The following is an 8588-nucleotide window of genomic DNA, read 5'->3' on the forward strand; positions in this document are numbered from 1 at the left end:
TGCTGAGTGAAAAATGAAACTGACTTGAATGATTACCAACCATTTATCTCACGGGGTCTGACAATGGAAAAAGTATTCTCGTTACTGACATGAGGAGCCCATCAAGAGGACACCACGCACTGTGGTTCATGGCCACCCGCGCAAGGATTCCAGAAACCCCTCTCCCTCTGTAGAAATACTATTGATGAGATCCCATTAAAGGACACAGGAACATCTTCCTCCCCCTCCTTCCCCCTACGAAACCCACAACGCACATGCCTGATGATAAAACAGCCCCTTGTTTTTATCGGTCTTAAAAAACTTCAAAAAGGAATACTCAATCATTATCTGCTGAGTGCTCCCTACAGTGGGTATGGCCAACTCACCATGCTAAATGCCACAGAGGATGCAGATAAGCAAGACAGGGTCCCTGCCTTCTATGTCAAGAGAAGCGATACCCCTCTCTCCGTAGAGCACCTTCCTGGTGCCCTCCTTTCTCCCTCATTACTCTCCTGAAATCCACCTGAACTAACCTTCGTCCCTCCACTGTGGTCCAAGGGCCAAGGCCACTCTCTCTCCTGTCACCACAGACCCACTTCCTGGTGCCAGAACTCGCTGGAAGGCAGGGGCCTCTGCAAGGGCAAACCAGGCTGAGCCTGATGATTAGAAGGTTTGATCTTTTCAGGATTCTGTACCAAAGACTGACTGCACCAAGGAAGAGCAACTCTGGTTTAAAGGCTTCTAAGATAATGAACTTTCAGTTTTGCTATTTCAGAAACATTTCTGGGTAAGATCTTACTGAAACACATGCACCTGCTTGGATATTATTAGATCTGAGTATAGAAACAAGCTTCAACTATGAAATAGGCTTAGGGCCCCTGAATCTCCTCTATCCATGATCACTGGACTCGGCTCCAGAGTTAAAAATGGTCCTTCTTGCTGATGGAGAGTCTCAGGCGAAGGCAGTGTTTCCCCCTCAAAGCTGCATCTTTCGAGTACTGGAACAAAGGGTATGAGGCCACAATCCTAAGGGGATGAACAAAAGCATTATCTGAGCATGTTCCTGAAGCTTACTAGAAAGTCTGCTTTCTTCTCTTCCCAGTCCTTCTCCACAACCAATCTCTCATTGCAGCAACATCGGTCACCTGCTCAGGGTGTGACTGGGGTAAACTGACTGGTTGTCACAAACCCACCAGAACATAACCAAGGCAGGAGCTGCTGTTCAAGAGGAAACAGGAGGATCAGCTTCAAAGTTCAATTCCACCACTGAAGCATGACCTTGAACAGGTCACTAGCCCTCTCTGGCCTCGGCTTCCTCACCTGTCTGCTCTGGGGAAAAGGGCAGAGAGCATTTGTTCAATTTGGGAGGGGAGGGAATGGCATATGCCCCAAATGTACTCCCACTGTTACTGATGGATATGCATTCTATTCCTAACATGAGGTGGGGAAAATACTGAGGCTCACTGGACTAGATCCACAAGACTCCTTCTAGCAGTCTAAGACACCCTGACTCTAACCTTGGGAGGCTATCCATCTATGCACATATGCTCCCAATGCTCACAGTATTTGTGGAATTTTTTTGGAAATCCCCTTCAAAGAATATACTGCTGAATCCCCTAAGTGATAGCAAGTGTTTAGTTTTTAAAAACCAAAAGTCAGATCCAGGTGTCCTCAATAAGTTATACATCAGTCTGAGTAACAGTTTTGATCAAAATTTCAGTGTGAACCATGTAGAAGTTACAGTCGAGCAAAAACTGGAAGGAAACTGGGAAAGGTTTTACATTGTGTAAGGATCACCGGCTTAAAAGTAAATATTTGCTTTTTTAGGGTTCCTTTGTTTTAAAGTTGAATTATTAAACTGGTTAAATAAATTCCTAAGTGAAATACTGAAAAGTAAAACTAAAAACAAAAATTTTTTAAATTGATCTGTATGACATGACCCCTGACCCCTAAAGAGGTGATTATTTGGAAAGACATGACATTTCTTTGGATGAATCAGTTTAGGTATGTTTACAGGAAAAACAAAACAAAACACCACCAAACATATTACTCCACTGTCAAGTGCTACCTGAGTCTTCCCAGGAAAAACAGCTGTGTGGACAAGCTATATGTTTTAAGAACTGTAGCCTCCAAAAGGGACAATCAATGCACCGACTCTGGATTTATACATAAACAGTCTTGAGGCAAAATTTTAAATGGCCTCTGGGGCACCTGGGTGGCAAAGTCAGTTAAGGATCTCTTGATTTCGGCTCAGGTCATGATCTCACAGTTCGTGGGTTCAAGCCCCACATCAGGCTCCGTGCTGACAGTGCAGAGCCTGCTTGGGATTTTCTCTTTCCCCCTCCCCTAGAAAATAAATATATAAACTTAAAAAAAAATTTTAATGGCCTCCCAACAAACTACAGAAAGAATCTTGTCTGCAGGAGATGGGCTACCCTCAAAACCAAACTCACAGAATCATCCCGAGGTATTTCAGGGTGCTCATGGGAGCCATATCTGCTAGAAAGCTGATCTGAAACCATGGCAGACCAAAGGACTCTGCAAACAAGTTACTTAACAAATCAGGATAAAACATTTCTCAGCAGCTTTTAGGTATATAAGTTGTCATCACGAGACCACCATGGTTATTTACATCTACAAAATAGAAGAAAAGAAAACAACATCTAAACATTCCACTTTCACTTGACCTAAAATCCACACTGCTAAAAGAAAATGGGTTACTTTAAAATGGTTATTATAAAACCAATTTAAAGGTTAGTTTTGTGCTTTTTAAAACATCCGATACTGCTTGGGGGCTGGGGGGAGAGGGCAAGAGTAAATAAGGTTAGCAAATTCTGGTACTGGGAAATTACCCCAAGGAAATAATCTGGCAGTTGAGATATGCTTAAACAAGAAGGTTTATCACATTGCTTATAATGCAAATTAAAAACAGCCTCAATATCTAAGTGGCTGAAAGGTCAAATTATGGTATATGCATCCAGAGAAGTATGCAGCAGTGAGAATGTTATAGAATTAAATTCATTGACACAGAAAGATGTAGGATACGCTCCAGTTTGGGGAAGAAAAATATTATCTATACAAATATGTGCACAGAAAAAAATGTCTGGAAGGATATATATCAAGATATTAGATCAGCCATTAGGGAAATGCAAATCAAAACCATAATGAGTTACCTTTTCACACCCAGTAGGCTGACTACAATCAAAAAGAGAATATCAGATGTTGATGAGGATGCGGAGAAATGAGAACCCTTCTACATTGCAGGTGAGAATGTCAATTAGTGCAGGTGCTTTGGAAAACTGTCTGCCAGTTACTTAAAAGGTTAAACACAGAGTTGCCATATGACCCAGAAGTCTCACTCCTAGGTATATATCCAAGAAACATGAAAAAATATGGCCATTCAAAAGTTTGTACACAAATGTTCATAGCAGCATTATTCCTAATAGCCAAAAAGGGCAAACAACCAACCAAATGTCTATCATCTTAAAAATGGATAAACAGGGGCGCCTGGGTGGCTCAGCTGGCTAAGTGTCCAACTTCAGTTCGGTCATGCTCTCACAGCTTATGGGTTCAAGTCCCACATCGGGCTGTGCTGACAGCTCAGCGCCTGGAGCCTGCTTCAGATTCTGTGTCTCCTTCTCTCTCTCTGCCCCTCCCCCCCACCCTCTGTCTCTCAAAACATGAATAAACGTTTAAAAAAATGGATAAACAAAATGTGGTATATCCATTATAATGGAATATTATTCAGCAATAAAAAAGAACAAAACAGCAATACAACATGGATGAAAACACTATGCTAAGTGAAAGAAGTTAGTTACGAAAGACCACATGCATTAAGATTCACCTGAAATGTCCAGGGCAAATCTATATAGATAAGAAAGTACATTCATGGTTGCCAGGGGCTGGGAGGTGAGTGGGAAATGGAGAGTCATAGCGAATGTGTGGAGTTTCTTTGGGGGATGATAAAAATATTATAAAATTGATTGGGGTAATGGTTGCCCAGTTCTGTGAATATACTAAAAACCACTGAATTACATCTTTAAATGTGTGAACTGTAGGATATGTGAATTATAGGTCAATCAAGCTCTTAAAAATGTTACTAGAGGTAATGTTTGGGTAGTATGATTACAGGTTTGTTGTTTCGTTTATTTTTTTAATTTAGACTTATCCATGCTTTCTAACATTTCTATAATAAATATGATTACTTTGAGGAATTTTTGAAAATCTTCCCATGTTATCATATAGAAAGCATCAGACATACAAAAGATTTAAAGAAAGGGAAATACATGGGGCACCTGGGTGGCTCAGTCAGTTGAGCGTCCAACTTCGGCTCGGGTCATGATCTCATGGTTTGTGAGTTCGGGCCCCGCATCGGGCTCTGTGCTGACAGCTCAGAGCCTGGAGCCTGCTTCTGATTCTGTGTCTCCCTCTCTCTCTGCCTCCCTGCCCCACACACGCTCTGTCTCTCTCTGCCTCTCAAAAATAAAGAAAAACTAATAAAATTTTAAAAAAAAGAAAAAAAAGAAAGGGAAATACACTTCTCCTTATAATAATGGGAAAACTGGAAACAACTTATATGACCCCAGTAGGGTGGTCACTATGCAAGGCATGGTTTACTATACCATATCGATCTTGGTCCGTTATGACCCTTGTCCCCAACCTCAGACTGGGCACAGAAGGCTCAAATGCTTTTGGCATGGATGGCTGTTTACTAAGGTGCTAGTAAAAGTGACAAATTCAATGACATACTCAGAAAATGTCCTAATCGTTCTGGGGGGGGGGGGGGGGAGGAACAGAACATAAATATAGAACACATATTTTTATACTGTAGTATTTGCTGTGTTCGTACATGAACAAAGATCACATGATAATCAGAAGTGATGTAGAGGGTGCCTGGCTGGCTCAGTCAGTACAGCATGGGACTCTTGATCTCAGGGTTGTGAGTTCAAACCCCACATTGGGTGTAGAGCTTAATTTTAATAAAAAAAAAAAAAAAAAAGAACATGGGGTGCCTGGCTGGCTCAGTCAGTTGAGCCTCTCACTCTTGATTTCGGCTCAAGTAGTGATCTCATGATTCGTGAAATGGAGCCCCAAGTTGGGCTCCGCACTGACAGGTAGACCCTGCTTAGAATTTTCTCTCCCTCTCTGTCCCTCCCCTGCTTGTGCGTGCACGCACTCTCTCTCAAAATAAATAAACTTAAAAAACTTTTGAAAAAATGCAAACAGGGAGCTTATGATTACTTTTAAAAGTTCTACTTTCCCCAGTCCATTTCTTGTCTGCTGCACTCACTTAAACATCACTAAGAATGTGTTGCTCTGAGGCAGGAAAGTCTGACACCAAACATGGGATATAGGTGAAGATAAAGATAGAAAAAAAAAAAAAATCCCCAACCCCTGGGAAATACAGCCAACCAGCATGTTTATTATTCACAAACTATGATTCACTGTCCCTGTTTTTAAAGCCAGCACCACACTCTAATCATATTGCTAGGTTACAGGCCCCGAGTTATTTGTGCATAATAAAAACTGAATCCATTAAAATGATACATTGCATCTTTCCCACCTATATCATCTCTTTAGGAGCACATTTGATCACTATAACACGTGGACAATACTGAACCTAAAGATTACTTTGGATCCCCAAACCAGAGGTTTCCAGTGAAAAATGACATCATTATCCAAAGATTCCTCAACCTGAAAAATGGGAGTCAAAATCCGAAGTGGGCAAATAACTCTCTCTCCCAGGTCCATGAAGGTGGCACTATTCTGTCCAGACAAGAAACCTTTGCGTATTTCACTGGTTTTACATTCAGAAATATGGTCCACTGTTGAACTCTCTCAAGAGGAACTCTCATACATTTTCTCTTGCGCCCTGAGAAGCTATATTACTGTGGAAAGCCCAATGGCCAGGCAAGTTAATGACATAAAATACACACACGTGCACAACTACAGTCCAATTTCATGATCGGCAGCCCTGATATGAGCTTAATGAAACATTCACCTCATGGCCTCAGTATAAATACTTGATATCTCCTAGTGGGATAATTTGTGCAAGCGATAACTATCTGAGTAAATGATAAGTACGTTTCTAGTTAAGACTCCGATGATATTCTTAGCGTGTTTCTGTACATACGTGGCCCTTAGTTCTCGGTGACATTGTTTGTTCTCCTCTAAAGCCAAAACACTGGCTGAACAAAAGAAATTGTATATATTCTAGCTGAAGAAAGCATTTTCCCTCCCATGCTGCGGATCTCTTTGGTACCTGACAGAAGTGGCAACACCATTAAATGAGGACTAGAAGACAGCAATAATGTAACACAAACCAACATTAGGAACAAGATCCAGGTCTAAGAAGGAGGGAAAACACTCACTAAATATGCACAATTTGGATGAACAAAAGACAGCCTAAAGTTAGCAACACCGATGTCACTGCATTTTGGATATGGTAGCCTAGAGTCTCAGCCTATGAGTCAATGTCTGGCTCAATCAGTCACACTCTCCTGAAAAATAAAAAAATCACAGTATTGCCTCCAATGCCCTAGTTACTTCATCGATCAAAGCAAAGAGCACTGTGGTGCCTGGCTGGCTCAGTCAGAAGAGCATGCGACTCTTGATCTCAGGGTGATGAGTTGGAGCCCCATGTTGGGTGTAGAGATTCCTAAGAAATAAATAAACTAAAACCTTTGAAAAAGAGAGATAGCATCGAAAAGTATTCCTCCTAGAGGTACACTATAGCAGTAACAAAAATAATGACAGTGAAAAGCATCTGGTGGGGGGAGAGTTTACATTTATTACCTATGATATGCAAGGTGCCTTCACATGTGCTGGCTGTCCCCATTTCGCATATCAGGAAACAGACTCTCTAAAAAGTAAAATAACTTGCCTGAGGGCACAGCTAGCAAGTGACCAGTGTGAACTCAGGTTTGTCCAATTTTACAACCGGTGGGTTCTGCAGGACCTGGTTTAACTGCAAACTCAGCAATGAGTTCCGTTTGGAATTTAAAATAATAATTCTCACTCTGTTTGGGGATCAAAATTTTTACTGGTAGATAATTCTGGGAGTGAAATTCTGACATTTTACTTACAAAGCAGTTACACTAAAATGTAACTTTTTAATAAGGGTCTGGGATATTTTACCATGAACTTTGAGAAGGGTGGATTTCTAAATACAATTTGGAAATATTTACACAAACTGAAACTATAGTCCCAACTAAAGCGAAATAGTTATTTTTGGCTCTAAGTTACTCAATAACTAAAATACTAGAATCCATCAAAGAACAGCCAATGGAAATATGCAGCAAAACCCAAAGCCCATGTATACCTAGGCTGTGATATGAAATGATCGATTTCCATATCATTTGTTTGGTCATTCTGTTTATACTCTTATTTATGAACAGGTACCAAACAACAGTCAAGCAATTTAAGGCCAAGTGTTCAAGTTCAAAACAAGACCCTAGCTGTGAAAGTGGATTTTTTTTTTTTTGAATTGGAAGAAAAAGTTAACTTACATGAGTTCTATCATGAAGTATGTACAAATTTTCCTTTAAAAACAAACAAAAAAAACCTCAAATCTGAAAAAGATGATTTTATATTCTATCTTATCTGTTTCCAAATTCTTTTTACTCCAAGAGCACTGACTATTATTTACCAAAAGTGTATAACCTCCAAGGAGTTCCCACTGTGGCCCTTAGGTACACTCGTGTCAATCCTCCACCTGGACAGCTGGTACATGATATACCATATTAAAGAGTACATAGTGGAAGTCATTAAACAGAACCTGGCCAGTGTACCATACCCCACATCCTGAACAATGCGTTTTGTTTTTTTTTTTTTAAACCACTAATTTAGGTTCTTCAAACCAGAAGAAAAAAAGCCAAGTCTGTCCACAAAATGTCCTCCCCAGCTATGGGGCCCAAATCCATAGCCTGAGTAAAGGCCTTAAACAGTTAAATACATGTAATCCAGGAGCTTCTCTCCAGGAAAAGATGAAAAGGTGTTTCAGACAGCTCCACCGCGCTCTCCCAGGAGGAGACGGTCTTTCATTTAAAGTTTTGAAGCGGCTTTACCGCGCGGTCCCACAAGGGATCTTTAAAAAGAGGGCAAATCCCTCGGCTTAACCTCCTTAACGAAATCTTGGTGCAGGAAGCCTCCTGCCTCTGAAGACCTAGAAACGTGCGAGGCAGGTAAGCAGAATCAAGCTCACAGGTAAAAATGCTTACCCATTCCCAGTTGCATGTGCCTCCCAAAGTTTTCGCATTTTTAAAAGTTCAAACCAGGCTTATAAACGCAAGACATTCCCTGCCCTTCGGTTACACGGCCCTTTTGCATCCTTGCCCCACGGCCTCCGGCAGGTAGAGGCGGCGCCCACCTGTGGGAAGGGTCGGGCAGGTGGGATGGCCTCCCAAGCGCGCGGGGCCTTCCAGAGGCCCCGAGGTGCCGCCGGGACGACACAAACTTGTACTGGAGCGCACGGGGTCCGGGAAGCGCTGCCCGTGACAGCGCGCTGACCCGCCAGGCCCCTCGGGTGGCGTGCGCCTCGGCGGGGCCGGCCGCGGCCGCCACTCCGGCCGGCCGGGAGGTGCTCGCTCCCCGCCCGGCGCCGTCTCCCA

General features: G+C 42.1%; 1 protein-coding gene across 1 annotated transcript in view; it reads right to left on the reverse strand.

Annotated features, from left to right (window-relative positions):
* Positions 1-8588, reverse strand: part of ERN1 (endoplasmic reticulum to nucleus signaling 1) — an 82785-nt gene that overhangs the window by 73442 nt on the left and 755 nt on the right. The window lies entirely within an intron of this gene.

This window comes from Herpailurus yagouaroundi, unplaced genomic scaffold (assembly GCF_014898765.1).
Source record: "Herpailurus yagouaroundi ecotype Mexico unplaced genomic scaffold, PumYag 206, whole genome shotgun sequence".
Classification (NCBI taxonomy): Eukaryota; Metazoa; Chordata; class Mammalia; order Carnivora; family Felidae; genus Herpailurus; species Herpailurus yagouaroundi.